This window comes from Zingiber officinale, chromosome 4A (genome assembly GCF_018446385.1).
Source record: "Zingiber officinale cultivar Zhangliang chromosome 4A, Zo_v1.1, whole genome shotgun sequence".
NCBI lineage: Eukaryota > Viridiplantae > Streptophyta > Magnoliopsida > Zingiberales > Zingiberaceae > Zingiber > Zingiber officinale.
Genome location: NC_055992.1, coordinates 135207292 through 135225800, shown reverse-complemented (window position 1 = coordinate 135225800; position 18509 = coordinate 135207292). Strand labels below are relative to the sequence as shown.

General features: G+C 37.2%; 1 long non-coding RNA gene across 1 annotated transcript; it reads left to right on the top strand.

The window, feature by feature from the left end:
• The first annotated feature begins 6618 nt into the window (after positions 1–6618).
• LOC121971353 lies at positions 6619–8138 on the top strand. Its single transcript, XR_006109118.1, has 3 exons — positions 6619–7234; positions 7317–7425; positions 8079–8138. It is a non-coding gene; the product is annotated as an uncharacterized LOC121971353 (long non-coding RNA).
• The last annotated feature ends 10371 nt before the right edge of the window (positions 8139–18509 follow it).

Genomic DNA, 18509 nt, shown 5'->3' with positions numbered 1-18509 from the left:
AGATACCGCTCATTACTTATGCTCCTAAATGGGTTTAGGGCATTGCCAACGTTACAAGAACCTATAGGGTCACACACTTAGGACAATTAGGTGGAGATTAGGTTCATATGATGAACCAAGAGGATTAGATTCATTTGATGAATCAAATTGGATTAAGAGTAATCCTAATTGGGCTAACTTGAGTTCGACTCAAGTTGATTCATGTGTTAAATGAGTCTAATTTAGATTTTGACTCATTGAATCAATTTAATTTAATGAATTAGATTCATTATATTAAGTTGGCTCAAATCAAATGGTTGGATTAGATCCACCATGGTAGAGATGGAGTCAAGTTTGACTTGACTTGAGAAGGAAGACCAAAGGTCAATTTTGACTTGACCTTTTTGCCACCTCATTGGTGAGTTGGCATTAGGTGGACCAATAATGATGGTCCACATCATCATGGGTGCCACCTCATGGAAGTAACAAAGCCACTCTCTTAATGGTTTCATATTAATTGCAATTAATGCAATTAATGTGATTTTATGGTTTCATATTAATTGCAATTAATGCAATTAATGTGAATTTTGAAATGTGGCCGGCCACTTGGTTTTTGGGTGAAAAAAATCATTTTTCATTCACTTGTGTGCATCTTCCTCCTCCTTCCTCTCAAGCTCTCCCTCTCCCTCTCCTCCTTACTTGGCCGAACCTTACCAAGGTGCTAGCACACCTTTGTGTGAGGTTTTCTCCACCTAAGTTGTCCGTGTGGATACTTCTAGAGGACCGGCGCTTGATGGTCTTGAGATCCGGCAACACCTTGGAAGAGCGGGATACGCGTAGGGCGCGCATCAAGGGTAAACATTTTTCCTCGTAGATCTAAGTAGTAGATCAGTTTTTTGAACTCGTACAAGAAATAGTTTTTCGAATTTTTATACGAATCTTTGCACGGATCTACGGCTTTGGGTCCTTCGGGGTTTCCGCGACGCGGAAAAGCGGTTTTCGCGGCTCGAAGAACCCAACAATTGGAATGGTTCACTTTGGGTTCCAAGAATCTTGATCTGATTCTTGGAAAATAAAGAGTCATATACAATTGATCAGGACTTGGATACAAGGCTAAACAAAAATTTAAATCATATTTATCTCTTGTTAATCGTACCAATAAAAGAATAGTCCAAGTATGGGTCCCCAAGTCGAACTTGATGAATCAAATTAGACTTGGTCAATATTGGATCCCCAAGGATCAAATCCACTATCTTAATAGACTCTATCGAGGCTAAGATCCAGGGGAGCCAATAGAATGGTCATCTCCATTATTAAATAAATTTGTTTGATGCTTGCTTTACTGCTTTCACTATACATGCTTAGACTAAGGTAGATAAGGACCTAGGCTTGATTCACACTTGACTAGTTAAACCTAAGATTTTTAGAAAGGAAATTAAATATTCAATTTCTTTGAAAGGCTTTGTCTAGAAGTGGTGGATGATCCCATACCCAAGAAGACCTAGTGCCTCGCCACAGTCTAGAAGTCAATAATTGAAATAAATATTTAATTGACTAACTGTAAAACCTTAGTCTAACTCAAATATAAATCAATCCTTACATGATAATTTAAATTGAAGATTAAATTAACTATCTCACAAAACTATTAAGGTTCTCTGATTGAGAATCTAGAAAAGAGTGAGATGGATCTAAGTTTAAAATATAAAGTAGTTAACCAAACCCAAATTAATTAAACTCACTCAATTGAAATTAAAAATTCAAACTTATTCAAAATTTAAACTTATATTCTAAAATTTAAAATTCAAACTTATTCAAAATTTAAACTTAAAATTCTAAAATTCAAAATTCAAACTTATTCAAAACTTAAACTTATATTCTAAAATTCAAAATTCAAACTTATTCAAAACTTAAATTTATATTCCAAAATTCAAAATTCAAACTCATTGAAAATTCAAACTTATATTTTAAAATCTCAAATTTTGTATTTTTGAAATCCAAATTTAACTTAATTATTTTTGAAATATACTTCAATATCATAAATATGTGTCAAAGTTAAAGATAAAATCAACTTAACTTAACTCCGTCTCACACACACTCATAAGCTTAACATTCTTGATAATATAGAATGAGTGAGATGGAAAATTAGGAAAATGAATAATAACTTTTATGTTCTTCTTATTTTACATGCTTGGACTCTAGGATACCCTAAAAAGCACTTATTTTTAACATTAGTTAAGGGGGAGTGAAAGGAAGGTTAAGGCATTAATTCTTTTTGTTGAAGCATTGTTTTTCAAGATTTCAAAGTTAATTTTGTAGATCCTTAAAAAGATCAATTTTTATTGTTTAACTATTTTTGTATCTAGAAAAATAAGTTTTTATCAAAATAAAAGCTAAGCTTTTATCAAAGTTATTTTAAACCCTAGTTTTTATTAAAATCTCTTTTCAAAAAGCTAAATATTTGATAAAGTATTTTAGCTAAGTATTTTTATAAGAAAATCTTTTTCAAAGCTAAAAGTTTATCAAAATCCTTTTAAAAGCTAAATTTTCATCAAAATCTTTTGAACACTAAGTACTTGACAAAAGTTTTTTAAAAAGAATTTAGCTAAAGTTTTTTTGGAAACCCCTAAGTCACTTTCAAAGCTTAAAAATTAGCTGAGCTTTTTCCTTCTTCTTAATTAAAGATTTTTTTCCCTCTCTTAGTATTTTTTTTCTTCTTTTTGATATATGTCAAAGGGGGGGGGGAGAGAGAGAGGTTAAAGTTAAGTTAAACATAATCTTTATGAAAGAGGGAGCATACTTTTTTTTTTTTCAAATTATTATTCCTTTAATTATTATTATATTTTACTTAACTTTGAATCAGGTTGCCATAATCAAAAAGGGGGAGATTGTTGGTGCAGGGAGCACCAAATGATCGAACCTAAGTTTTGATTATGGAAAACGGTCCAAAGTTAAGATGTCTTGTTATCTAACAAGTATTGAACCAAGAGTGCAGGAAAGTCCTAAGTGTACTTAAGCAAATCCTAGTGATTATAAGCAGGTGGAAAACTCTAGGGGGAAGTAACCCTAGGTCCTAGGAGTGATAACCCTAGGTTATGGAAAACCCTAGGGAGAGGTAATCCTGGTCCTAGGGGGTGATAACCCTAGGTGGAAAGTCTTGGCGGGTTAAACGCTTTGGGTGAAATCCTAGAGTCGGGGATTCTAGGTGAAAATCCTGGTGGTCACGAACCAAGTGGAAGACTGGACGGGTCAGGGATTGGATGTCCAACGGAAAAGTCCTAAAGACACGAACACTGAGCGAAAGTCCAGTCGGTCTGGAGGACTGGTCTGACAAAAGGTATACTCTCCTGAGAGGAGTAGGCATCTGTTCGATATAGAGTTTTAGTGAAACTCAAAGTCAGAACCGGAAAATCTAAAGACTATCAAAATAATTTATTATTTCATATTTTATTGTGCTAACTCTATTTTTCAGGGTATGTTTGGTATTTTAGCCTAACGTATCTTGCAGGGAATGAAAAGGACTTAAAAGGCTCGGATGAACAATGTTCGAGGCACCTCAGGTGCTTAAGGCAAAGGCTCCGCGTAGCAAGGCGCAAAGGCGCCTTCAAGGAGATTGAAGGCACCTTGTGTAACGCCCCCAGAGGAGTCCTTACCAAAAAATTTCGGCAGCATCTCCCCTGTATCGGTGACAATCTGAGACATACATACATACAAAATACATCAGCCACATACGGCTAGAAAATATCTACACAACCACGCAGTTATAAAACCAGCCCACTCGGCTGGAACAGAAATAAATACAACCACGTAGTTATATAAATATATGAATCAGCTCACACGGCTGTACTAAATCAACACAGCGGAAAACATAAACAACGATCACAAAACATAAAGTAACTAACTGCGAGCCGGCTCGGCTTGACACCATAAAATCAAACCAAATACAAGAGAATACAAATACATAAACAAGTACAAAACTCAAAATACAAATAACGTAAGAAATACCGAACTCGTAAGGTCGTTCTCGAATGTGACATGGAACTGGCGGACAGGATCTCCAGGCGACTCCATAACTCCTTTACCTGTTACCTGGTGAAATTACCAATATACGGGGTGGTGAGTATAAAGACTCAGCGGGTAATAGACTGATAGTGCATGAGTAATAGTAAATCAAACTAGAGATGCCAACGTATACAGTCCCAAATGGAAATAGCAGATACTACAGTGATATCATAATAAGTGTCCATACCTGAAACCATATCCTAGGCTAGTGGTAGAAGGTAAAGTGTAGCAAAGTCCTGCTACAGTACTGCTCATAACTACATGGTATCATGTGAGGTATATACATGTCAACAGTAAGTAGGCCAGTGTCTAAACACATATCACAGGTATAAATCTCAACCTATGTAAGCATAACAGCATAAATAAGCAACAGCAGTATAATCTAGTAACAGCAGCATAGATAAGCAACAACAACATAAGTAAACAACCAGCAGATATAATAACAACAGCGTATGTACGGATGGTCACCCCGCCCACCTCTCTGCACCACGACCCCTGTATGGTCGAGAGGACGGATCGATGACAAACTGTACCACCCAAAGGCCGCCACTACTCTCGAGTGACCGGATGGACAGGTGCATAGTAGCTGAATAGCTACGTCTGCGACGGGGGTCCTACTGCCGCAACTCCAACTACCACTACCCATGAGTGGTCGAGTGTGGCACGACAGACAAGCGGCACGCTCCAGCTACCACTACCCACGAGTGGCCGAGGCTGCGGCTCTAGCCAACGACCCTCTCGACCACAAGGGAGACATGGTCGGACATGCATGCCATGACATGATGCGCAGTTATCATATATATATAAACAGAAACAGGTATGCTATATGAAGCCTGCATGCTCAGCAAGGTGTGTAAATAAACAGAAATCAAAGCAGGTAAACATGGTATCAGGTGTCCATATATCCAATACCTACTATCTAATGTCTGGTATCTGGTATCTGGTATCTGATACCTAGTAATATAGTATCTAGTGTCCGGCATCTGCTAAATATCATATTTCTTCGGTTCGTGGAGAACCAATTTACTCGTATTGCCTTGGTTCGTAGAGAACCGATTTACTCTTGTTGCTTTGGTTAGTAGAGGATCGACTTATCCTAGTTGCTTTAGCCTATAGAGGTTCGATTTACCGTTGTGGACTTGGTCAGTAGAGGACTGAACCATTTTTATGTTCTTAGTCTGGTCAGTAGTTCAGTCAGTAGGGGACCGACCTACTCTATTTCATGAAGATTCTGACCTTTGGGTTAGTTGTATTCGGTTAGATAACCTAAAAGTCAGATTTGAGTTCACGACTTGTACAGACGGAGAATTAACTGAGTTAGCTGCATACTATTGCTAGCTTGACTAGTCTGTAGATGAACGAGGTATCCTATCCTATGGAGACTTTGACCATGAACTGTATGTACCTGGTAGGATGACCTTGAGGGTACGTTTGGATAGATGACTCCCACTGACATGGAAAAGTGTGGAGCTAGTTGCTTAACACTTATGAGATACTTTATATCTGTAGGAGGTTAGGTGTGATCCTGAGTCATTTCTTATTCGGGAGGAGTTTTTGTAGGAAAACACCTCGATATGGATTTGTGATACATCCGGGTGACACCCGATGTATAAGGACTTAGAGCGTTTCTACTGGTGGAATGACATGAAAAAGACATCGCAGATTTTGTAGCTTGATGTCTGGTATGTCAGCAAGTGGAGGCTGAACATTGGTGGTTAGTAAGATTATTTCAGCAGATTTGGATACTGGAATGGAGTTGAGCTCATGTTATGATGGACTTTATTGTGGGATTATCAGGACACAAAGAGGATAGGATGTGTTGGGAAATCATTGATTGGTTGACTAGATTTGTGTTCCTTTCTATCGATCTGTAGAACGGATTCTTTGGATCGAGTAGCAGGGTTTTATTTTATAGAGATTATCGGACCTCATGGTATATCTCTAAGTGTTATATTGGATTGAGATTCATGATTCACATTACGATAGTGGCAGACTTTACAGCAAACCAAGAGTATAAAATTCTATTTTAGAACCGCTTTACATCTTAGATAGATGAACAGACTGAGAGCTTAATGTGCATGTTAGAGGATTTGCTGATACTGGGTGTTGTGGATTTTGGAGATGATTGATTTACCCACAGTTGGTTAGACAGCAGAGTGAGAGTAGCGGAAGCAGGACGAGCTCATAACCCACAGAGTCATCCCTTGCGGTTAGAGGTTTGTTAATGATATTTGGATGGAGCTGTATATGAGTATGTTGCTGGGTTGTTACACTTAGATCTGGATCCCTGAGTTGAGCAGTAAATTTGGGGACCAAATTTTTATTAGTGGGGGAGAATGTAAAATACGACACCCAAATAATAATTAAATGATAAGGTTATTTGACAGATGACCTTATAGGATTTTTAAGGAATTTTTAGGAATTTTCTGGGATTTAATCGGAGTTCGTATGACGTGTTTTAAGGGGATCAATTATAGGGTTTAGAGGAAGCCTGTTTGGAATACCCTTTAGTGGGAGTTGATTGAGGAAGCAACTTATGATTTAATTAATTGAAACCCTAAGTTTCTATTTTTCCCGATTTCTTTTCTTTCCCTTCACCTCATCGCCGCACGATTCCCTTCTCTTCCTCATTCCCGATCTCCTCCTCCCCTCTCATCTTCACGCTGCCGCGACCAGCCCCTCCTCACTCGATCGCCGCCGGTGCAGTCCTCAGCCGGTAACGTGCTAGCGACCTTGAAGCTGCAGCACCACCTCCTGATCTTGCTGACGCCGAGCTTGTGATCGCCAGCCCCTCCTTTGTGTGAGGCTAGGGCAACGACTCCGGCTGCGTGAGAGCAGTTGATGCTCTCCCTCTCGCGACGCTCTCTACCTTCTCTCTCGGGCTTGGACGACCCGACGCTGACGGCTTCCCTAGCGATCTCGTCCTCGTCGCACCTCCGGAGGAACGCGGATAGGTCTTAATGTTCTGATGTTGTTCAGACCATCTCCAACGGAGCGATCGCCTCTTCGGCGGTTTTCTTGCTCGGGATCGATGGTGGTTCGGCAACTAGGGCATTGCAGGAAGCTTGCCTTGTGTTGTTCAGAGCCCTTCGATCCCCTCTGATCCTTCTTCTTGATCTCCTCACTGGCGGATGATTTGTTGCTCCACATCTGGTGGATCGAAGCATGTGACACCACCAGGAAGAGTTTAATCGAGGTATGCCTATCTCGCATCATACAGTTTCAAGATCTTGATTGATTGACCTTCTTGGTGATATTCTGCCTGTTTTGGATTGGAGGAAAGCATCGGATCAAAGTATGGTGGAGGTCCCTATTGTCGATCATTACCCTCTCCAATTCCTGAAGTGTGGAGGCCACGGGTGAGGATGGAAGGTTTGTTGAGATAAGGTTTGATCTGTTTATTTATGGTTCAACTATTCTTTGCTGTACACAGTCTAGTTTTAGATAGTTTTGGAAGGATGGGTGTGTGTGCACCCTTGTAGCTTATGGACAAGGAATTCATGGTGGTTTAGTCGCATTGGATTGATTTCATTATGGAATTGGAGGTGTTAATTGAGGGCAGAGTATAGATTTATTATGTGTTTGGAGGTTGGTTTGCCTTTGGGTGATGTAGTGCTTGATTGTTGATGATGATACTGGGTTAATATGATCGTATATCAGATTTCATTTAAGTTGTAATCTGTGTAGTTAGTTGTGCTAAGTCATGGATTGAATGATGGATTATTTTGGGTGGATGAATATTGTAGGCTTGATTCATAATGCCTAGTAGATGGTTTATTGGATTGTGGGAATAAATCAAGTTATTTTGGATTGATTAATGGATTGTAGATAATGAGTGGAAAAAATTGAAGGATTTATGATAAGCTTGATTAGTGAGAATTGAGGAATTTGTTGGTGAATTAAGAATGAACTCATTATCTAATTGGATCTTTAAGTGGAATTAAACAGGGTTACCTAATCGATGTAGGATTAGGTTTAGGGTTTGGTTAGTTGCTGATTATGTGATTAGCTAAACTATATAAATATCATGTAATTTGCAGGACGGTGAATCGAGGCGAGCGACTCGAAGTGGGGGTTGTATTTTGCACGATCTACATTTAAGGCGGGTACTTCTTGCTTTATCTCTTTAGCACATTGATCTTAGTGCATGAGCTGTATGTTCAGATGGCTACTATGTTTATCTTGACTCCACTCTTATTTTCCTGCGCTTGATACTTTCACTCAATCTTTGAGCTACTCGGTTCTGTATCTATACAGTCTCTCGTTGTTATTCATGATATTTAGCAGATACCGGACACTAGATACTATATTACTAGGTATCAGATACTAGATACCAGATACCAGACATTAGATAGTAGGTATTGGATATATGGACACCTGATACCATGTTTACCTGCTTTGATTTCTGTTTATTTACACACCTTGCTGACGTCTTGGCCGTATAGCGTACATGTTTCATTTATATATATATGATGGTATTGCGTTATTCGCGTCGTATCGTTGCGTCGTACCGTCGACCATGTCTCCTTGTGGTTGAGAGGTCGTTGGCCAGACACTCGACCGCTCGTGGGTAGTGGTAGGTGGGCGTGCTTGCTGTCGTGCCGCACTCAACCACTCGTGGGTAGTGGCGGTGGGATTCAGGCGGGGACCCCGTCATGACGTAGCTATTCATTCTTATGCACTGTCCATCCGGAGTAGTGGCGACCTTTGGGTGGTACAGTTTGTCATCGATCCGCCTCGGCCATACAGGGGTCGTGGTGCGGAGAGGTGGGCGGGTGACCATCGTCATCTGTTGTTGTTATTATATCTGTGGTTGTTTACTTATCTTTGTTGTTGCTTATCTTCTTTGTTGCTAGATTATCTGCTGTTGCTTATTTATCTTTATATGCTTACATAGGGTTGAGATTTATACCTGATATGTGTTTGAAACGGCTACTTTGACATGTATATACCTCACGTGATACCGTATAGTTATGAAGCGATCTTGTAGGGACTTTCTACACTTTACCTTCTACCACTAGCCTAGGATATGGTTTCAGGTATGGACACTTATTATGATATCACTGTAGTATCTGCTATTTCCATTTGGGACTGTATACGTTGGCATCTCTAGTTTGATTTACTATTACTCATGCACTATCAGTCTATTACCCGCTGAGTCTTTATACTCACCACCCCGTATATTGGTAATTTCACCAGGTAACAGGTAAAGGAGTTATGGAGTCGCCTGGAGATCCTGTCCGCCAGTTCCACGTCACATTCAAGGACGACCTTACGAGTTCGGTATTTCTTACGTTATTTGTATTTTGGGTTTTGTACTTGTTTATGTATTTGTATTCTCTTGTATTTGGTTTGATTTTATGGTGTCAAGCCGAGCCGGCTCGCAGTTAGTTACTTTATGTTTTGTGATCGTTGTTTATGTTTTCCGCTGTGTTGATTTAGTACAGCCGTGTGGGCTGATTCATATATTTATATAACTGCGTGGTTGTATTTATTTCTGTTCCAGCCGAGTGGGCTGGTTATATAACTGCGTGGTTGTGTAGATATTTTCTAGTCGTATGTGGCTGATGTATTTTGTATGTATGTATGTCTCAGATTGTCACCGATACAGGGGAGATGCTGCCGAAATTTTTTGGTAAGGACTCCTCTGGGGGCGTGACAATGTTCAAAACCTGAGGACTTAAAAGGCTCGGATGAACAATGTTCGAGGCACCTCAGGTGCTTAAGGCAAAGGCTCCGCGTAGCAAGGCACAAAGGCGCCTTCAAGGAGATTGAAGGCACCTTGAATGCTGGATGGAAGACACCTTCCATGGAGCTTGAAGGCGCCTTCAGATTGATAAACAGCGCAAGCCACGAAAGCTATCAACTCTGACACGGAAGGGATAAGTATCGCTGCTGGAGGCATCTTTCATGGAGGCTGAAGGCGCCTTCTTTAGGATATTTAAGCCCATCTCGAGAAGGTGTTGAAATATACTTGATCTTCACATTTTTCTACTGTGCGCTGCTCAAAAGACGATCCGAAGAAGCCGTAACGCGACTCCGACAACCGAAAACCCGAAATTCTTTGCTCTTAGTTGTTAGTATACTTTCAATTGTACTTTAATTATTGTACTTGTAATTTCCTGATTGATTAGTGAATTTCCCATTGAAAGCACTCTCACATGCATGCCATGGAGTAGGCGTCACCACAGGCTCCGAACTAAGTAAAAGAAAAATGTTAGCGCTTGTGTTGTTTTGTTTCCGCTCTAGTTCTATCTTCCGCTTCGTTACTCTATGCTTTTCAAAAAGCATGAAAAAGCCACGAGGGCTATTCACCCTTTCTCTAGCACATCTCGATCCTGCACTTATAACTTACACAACTTATTTAATTTAATCAATTATATAAATCTACTTAATTCTTAATTGAAATTAAAGAATTGACCTAACCTAATTATCTCTTAACTTATTTAATAAATTAATTGATCTATTAAAATTCTCAACTAAAATCCTTAACCTTAATTAAAACAACTAAATTAACAATTTTAACTTAATCATTTTTTAATCTCTAATTCGACTTAATACTACAACTGTTTAACTTAAGATAAATACTTAATCATCTACCTTAATTTTCTAATTTCACCTAATAAAAGGTAATTAAATGATTTAACTTGAATCAATTTGTCACTTAAATTAATCTTTAACTTAATCAACTTTAATTTCAATGTTAATAAAAAATCTTAACTTCACTTTAATCAAATCATAATTTATATTAATTAAAGATTGACTCAAATTGAACCTTAACTTGTTTACTAACTTTAACAAATTTAAATCTGAATTAATTCAAACTTACAACTTAATTTATCCTAACTTAACTTTAATCAATAAATTTATTTAAGTTAAACTTAATTAAAACTTAAAATTAAAACTAATACTTTCATTCATTAAGTTAATATAAAATGTAAGTTGTTTTAATCAAATATGTAGTAAATTATTGAATTGAGTTAAGTAAAAGTTAATCAATAAAACATTGATAATGGTTAACTATTATTGAATTAATAACAAATTATTTCATTTAACCTAAAACTTAATTTTAACTTAATACACCTAAATCTAAGGTTATTAATGATTAATCAAACTTAAGTGAATAATCATAATAAGGTGTAAATAATATATTTGATGAACATTTACAAATAGTAAATTCTCTAGATACTAAGATAGAAATTCTTGTTGCTAACAAAGATAACTAAAAGGTACTAGGTTAAGGGGGAGCAAGGGCCTTGAAAGTGTGTTCCATAATTTAATATGTCCAAATCCTAGTATAATTTAAGGGGAAGTGCTAACTTAAGGGGAAGAGTAAGAAAGAATTTAAATATTTTATAAAAAAAAAATAATTTGTTCTGAAACTATTTTACTTTGAACAACACACCTTTAAAACTTGGAAAATTATTTTAAATTTGTATTCTTAAAAGTATTTTGAAAACATTTATAACCTAAAATTCTTTTTAATATTTACTAAACTTTTCTTTTAATTATTTAATACAAATATCTGGTTCAAGGGGAGGATTTATTTAAACAATTTAAAAATAATTTAATTTATTTTCTTTCAAAATCCTTCTTACTTTGAAAATCTTTCTTTGTTTCTTTTAATACTTTAAAATTTAACCTCAAAATGTTATGTCTTTAAAAGTACTTTTAAAATGTTTCTTAGAAAAGCACCTTAAAATTAATTTTAGAAATATTTTTTTTAACTTTACAAATATTTATTTTTTTTAAAGGATCCCTTAGAAATTTTTATAAAAATTTACTTAGAAATTGTGAAATTCATTTTGAAAATTATTTAAAACCTATTTGGAAGTTTCCTTGAAAATATTCTGGAAAATATTTTAGAGAAATAGCTTGAAAGTCATTTCCTTTGACATGTTTGAAAAACTTCATTCAAATCTTTTAAAAGTCATTTTGAAAAGCAGCTTTACCATATTTTGAAAAGTTATTACTTTTAAAATATTTGAAAATATTACTTGCAAAATTTCTCAAAATATTTATTCCTCCCTCAAATGAACATGAACTCCTGTTTTGTTACAAAGTTATTTAAAGTAATTAGTATTCAAAATTTCTTACATTGCCATAATTCTTTGAAACTTGCTTGAAGATCTCAACTTGCACTACTTTTCTTACTTATTTTTATGCATTATGTCTTTATTTTTTTTATGTATTCCAAAAGGGGAGGATAGTGGGTTAAGTTAGAAAATTGAACTCACTCGTCTTTCTTTGATACCAGATAGTGGGTTGAGTTAGAAAATTAAACTCACTTTTAAAACACTTTAAAAATATTTTATGCTTTATTACTTTATTATATATTTTTCTAATTGTAATCTAGATTGTCATTACATAAAAAAGGAGGATATTATTGGTGCAGATTGCACTAATAGTCTGGTTTTGATGTATGACAAATAGGTTAAAGTTAGATGGGTTATTTGTCTAACGCTTCTACCAAGTGTGAAGGAGTTGATTGATCTAAAGAACCTGACACTAGACTAAAATCCAGCTAGGTCCACGGGGCCCAATAGCTAGTGGGAAATCCAACTAGGTCCGCGGAGTTCGATAGCTAGTGCAAAGTTCAGATAGATCTGCGGGACCTGATGTCTGGTGGGAAGTCCGGTTGGGTCCATGGGACCTAACAACAGGTCGAAATCCAGTTGGATCTGTAGATTTGACAACTGGCGAGAAAACCTAGTGGGTCAGAGGCAAGTCGAGTGACTGCAAGTGGTAAGTAAATGTAAACAACTGGAGGAGAGATCTAGTGAGGACGCATTCCCCATTGAGGGAACTGTAGGCGTTGGTCCACCTTAGGTTCATTTGAGAAATCTAAGCTAAGACCTTGACTAGATCATGATCTTGGTAAGATAGAATCTAATTACTATTCATAATATATTATGTTGTGATAACTCTATTTTGCAAGATAAAATATAATTTTTGATTGCCTGGCTAACCTTTTCTTGTAGGTGGAAAGGCTGAAGAAAAGGGGTTCGGGCGTCTGGAAGGAGTTTGGCCGCCTAGAGCTTGTCCGTGCGCCCGGACCAGGCTCGCCTGGGCAGGGTCGTGGGTGCCCAGGCGGTCTAGGCGCTCAGACTCAGTCCAAGCACCCGGACTTGAAAATTGATCCACAAGCTGACGTGGAGCGCGTCGATTAGCCAGGCCACATGGTCTAGGAGCCCAGAGGGGTTCTAGGTGCCCAGTATGGACCTATTTAAAGAACTTCGACCCGGAGCTTCAGAACAACAACTGCAACAACTTTCTCTTCTGCTCGGTGCTTCGAAAAGGCTCCCGTAACGCTGCTACGCTCCATTGACAACTGGACTTCAGCTTTAATTAGTTTTTTATTATTAGTAATTTTTATATATATAGTTCTTTTACTTGCAATTTGTAACCATTTTGAACTATTAGTGGATTGTCGAACGAAAGTACTAGATGAGTGCGGGCCTTGGACTAGGAGTCGTCGAAAGCTCCGAACCAAGTAAAAACTTGGTCGTGTAGCATTGCTTTTTATTCTTCCACTGCATGCGTATCTTTTTTAAAATCAAATTTTCGATGATTGCTATTCACCCCCCCCCCCCCCTCTCTAGCGTTCTTTCCGATCCTACATTGGACTAGTCGCTAGGAGAGCAATGAGTTAGAGGAAGAAGAAGACATTGAAGCTTGAAGTCCTAATTTAAAGGTCAAGAAATTATCATCTAAGGAGCTCAAGTTCAAAAATGGAGTGCCAAAATGGATTTGGATATGATATCTGAGCACCTCCACCATTTGGAATTGGAAGCTTCGACCTTTGAAAATCAAGGATTTATGATGGACATAGAGCAGTGGTTTGCTCTAATGGAGGGTTTTGAAGCTTTGAGAGATTCAAAGGGAAAGATTTTTAAGAAAAAGAAATGGAATGAGGATCAAATCAAGCGATGTGAGGCAAATGAAAAAGTAACTAAATTATTAGTTAATTTATTGTCGAGTACCATCTTGTATAAGATTGGAGAATATCAAGGTACCAAGGAGCTATGGAGTAAGTTGACACAACTTCATGAAGATATAATCTCAGGGCAAAGTGAAGCAAAATCCAAAGAAGGAACCTCTTTGAATCAAGAACAAGAGGTTTCAGAGGTTGAGAGATGCTCAACATCCAATAATAAAGTTGAAGAGTCATCCGCCTCAAGGATTTATGGGGAGCTAAGCTCATCAATTCCAGAACAAGAAGAAGTTTCTACTTTCGAATTAAATGAAGAGTTATGTGTCATCCCTATAAGAAAAGGTATAAAAATTTTAATTTGTAAAAATAAAAATCATATCATTTGCTTTAAGTGTAGGGAGAATGGATACTAAAAGAGCAAGTGTCCAAAGTTGACCAAGAAGAAGGGTCAAGTGGAACCCAAGAGTAAGGAGAAGCTAAAGGAGGTCGGCCTCGTGGTATGAAAAGGCAAGGAGCAAATTGTGTGATTCTCTTGCAATCAAAAGGGATATTACCGAAACCAATGTCCAAGGGAAAGAGGTCCAACCAAGAACAAAGGAGGAAGCTCAAGTCAAGGGGAGCTTCCAAGGGCAAGCCTAAGTTACTATTAATTAATGATAATTATTTAAATTATGATAAAAAAACATGCTAGAAATAAATTCTATCATTTTATGATTTATCATAAAAATATAAAACATGAAAAACCTAGGGAAAATTATAAATTATTTAAGCTAGGACTATCATACCTAAGGATAGGAGGGTAGAAAATGGATTAGACAAGAATTCTAAGGAAATTAGATATGTGCCTAAAAATAAGAATATCCAAGGCAATAAGGAAAAATCCAAATTTAAGGATTTAAGGATAGAAAATCAAGTCTTGAGGTCAAGACTTGATAAATTAGAAAAATTCCTTAAAAGAATGGAAAATTTTCTTAAGGGGTTAAAAGAACAAAACCTAGGTTTAGAAAAGCTAGAGCCATCCAAGGGCAGAAGGGTTTGGGATACAAACCTAAGTCCAAGGAAAAGGTGGTCTCATATCATAGAGTTCTATATAGCTATAGAGCCAACCCCAAGTTTAGGAGTCAAGCCAAGACTACAAGGGAAGCTATCCCTACAGTTGACCTTGAGGAGACTAGTGTGACCAATGCTTCTAAAAAATCTAAAAAGGTCATTAGAAAGGTTTCAAGGGAAGTTATCCCTAATGAATACCTAGAATACTCAAGGAACACCAATAGATTTTAGATTCCTAAGAGTGTGTTTTCTACATCTTAGATGAGTTTAGAGAGTGTTAATACTAATTGAAAAGGTAGTTAACCCAACCTTGGTGAAGTTGGCACTTTGGGGCATAAAAGTTGATTTTTTCTCTTTGAAAAAGTGAGAATGTGCCAATAAAATATTAACAATTGAGCTTGATCAAATTGACACAAATATGATAGAAGTCAAAGAAATGCCAAATTGGGATTTTGACAAATTTCTTAAGGGAAGAAGGGAAAACTTGGCTTATTTTGTTAGTTTAGCGATTAGTTAGTTATACTTAGATAGATAATATAGGTATTTTCTTTATGCTAAAATTATCATGATCGTGTGCCTTATCATATGTCATGACATCATTGCTTTTGCATTCATATTATTATGAAAAATGTTACATGTCTCGTACACACTCATTTAGATATGAGAGGTTTTTTTTAGAAATATGCATTTGATGTATGTCCTAACCATTTTCATGCATTGTTTTAATTTCTAGAAATTAAGGGCAATGGTATCAATTTATATTCTAGGTTGGATGATCAAAATTTAAATGCCTAGTTAGATATACATAATCCTTAGATTTAGGAAAAAATCCATTTTACATCTCACAAGACCAAAAGGCTTGACTTGTATATGCTTTTGAGACACATTAGATACAATCAAGATGTTAGGAGGATGAACAAAATCCAAGATGTTGATTTAGTACGTCTTTTTGGAATTTTAGTATCATCAAAATAATAGATTATGCGAAGTCCAATTGTGGGAAAAACTAATCTACAAGTCATGTACATTTTGCCTAAAGATCGTGATTGAAAATTTAGTCTTGAAAATTATTTCAAAATCATTTTGAAAAATCTTGGTGGAGTCTATCTTTTGATAGCAATCACCATTGATTAATTGGACACGAAGTAGAGTGAAACATTGAAGCTTTCTATGGTTTCTAATTTTATGTCAATATTTAAAAATGAGAGTTATTTTCATAGAAAGTTATTTTTCCTTGATAGTATATGATATAAATAATGCCTACTTAAAATTTTGTATTTTTTTGATGATTGTAGAATTATTTGTGAGTTTCTGAAATTCGGTCTGAAATTGAATTAAAAAAAAAATCAAAAACTCCAATCGATCAAGTGATCGATTGAGACATGCTTTAATCGATTAGTCAATCAATTAAAGTGTTTTTACATGAGCATTAAAGCTCGTAGAATTGATCAACCAATCGATCAAAATGGTAGTAATCTATTGAAACCCAACTTCAATTGATTAAGACATGCCGAAATTGATTGGTAGCTGAAACCAATCGATTAGGAAGGCTATTTTTAGTTTAAATGGTCTAATTTCAATCCATTAAATCATGTTTAGTCAAGTTAACCATTTCTAACCCTCAAAAATGCTTTGATATGTATCTAAGTGTAAATTTTCTTGATGAAAATAAGAAAGGAATGGTTAATGCAGACTAACTTGGAGTTTAGGAAGAGATTTAGTTTTAAAGTTAAATTTTGAACCCCAAAACTTCAATTTTGGGTTTCCTAAAGGTTTAGAAATTTCAAATCATTGTTGGTACAATGATAGAAGTTTAGTGCATATTTTGAAGGGGAGGTCTTCCTTAAAAGTATGATTTTTTTATATATAAGAATGAAGAAACAATGAAAGGTAGGAAACCTTCATTGTTATGAATGCTTAAGGATAAGCATTATAAATAATGGAAGATTGAAAATCTTCATTGTGATGGAGTTACGCTCAAGGTTGAGCATAAGATACAATGAAAGGTATGAGACTTTCATTGAGTTCCTTTGACAAAATTGACTCTTTAGATGAAGAGTTGTTGATGTGTGTTAAAGGAAAAAAAATGTGGGGTTTAAGTTAAAAACCCACATTCATGCATTTTGCATGGGAATTGAGCTAATATGGGTTAGCTTAAGTTAAACATATTGTCAAACATCAAAAAGAAGAAGATTATTGGGAGATTCTAGGTGCAATCGTCCCTGGGTCAAGGTTCACAGGTTAACTAAGCTCGAGTAGATTCGAGCTTAAGTTTCATTGTTTGGATATATGCTTGAAAAATATCTCAATGTAAAATACCGAAAAATGGCGAATAATGATGAGGGAATTTTCCGAAATTTTTAGAATTTTTTCTGGATTTTTTCGGAGACCGTATGGACGAGTTTATGGGGATAAAAACGGGGCTTGGGAAAGCCTGTTTAGGCTACCCTGATTTAACGAGGAAAAGTTTATTTCCTTTTTCTTTTAATTTTCTTTTTCCTTTTTTTTTCTTCTGCGTGCTTCCCTCTTTCTCCCCCTGCCGAACCCGACGTCGTGCCCTAACCTCCTCGCGGCCTTCTTCTCCTCTCACACGACGATTCCTTCTTCCCTTTGTGCTGCAGCCGATGCTGGTTCACAGCCCAAGCGCCGGCGTTGCTCAAGCACTCTTCTACGATTTGCCCTCTCGCATCGATGCCTCCTTCTCCACACCAGTGACGCCGATTCCACAGCCCTAGCGCCGGCAACCGCGAGCCCTAGTCATCTTCACGGCTGTCTTCTCCTCTTCTCATCTTCTTCCTCACCGATTCTGCCCTAGGTGCCAGCGCCGAGCCGATCCTCTTCCCTTGATTCTGTGCCCTGGCCGCTAGCCACCCGAGCGCGCACGTCCTCCTCTCCTCTGCCGACGCCGCCGACGACGACGCCAGGGAACAGAGAGCCAACCAACTCCATCACCCCTGCGCTCGCACACTGCCGATTCGTGCTCTAGCGCCGCTGTTGTCGCCACACCCGACGCGGCCGAGACTCCCCTATGCCCTAGCGCCGATTCCGCCAGAGAGGAAACTGTCGTTTGTGAGGAAGAGATCATCTTGATCTAGAGTCCAACAGGTACTCTTGCTTCCAGCAGCTGCTCACCTCATGTCCGGCAACGAGCAGCCGCTAATTGTGCAGCAACCCTTCGTCCAACAGCGGTTGAATTAAGGTAAGGATTAGGTGTATTTGAATACTTGTTGTAGATCATGTTCTGAATTTGAGGAATTGGTTAGATGATCATGTGAATCTAGGTAAGGAACATGATTATGATACATGTTGATTTATGTAGGGATTGGTACATATATAATTGCTTATGTGTTTGAATTAGGTGTGATGTAGTTTTCATGATTTGTATAAATGGAATTAGGTGATTGATTATGTAGATGATTAATCATGTGTAAATGGAATTAAGTTTGGATTATTGATCTAATGGTGTAATTAGGGTTAATGAAGCTAA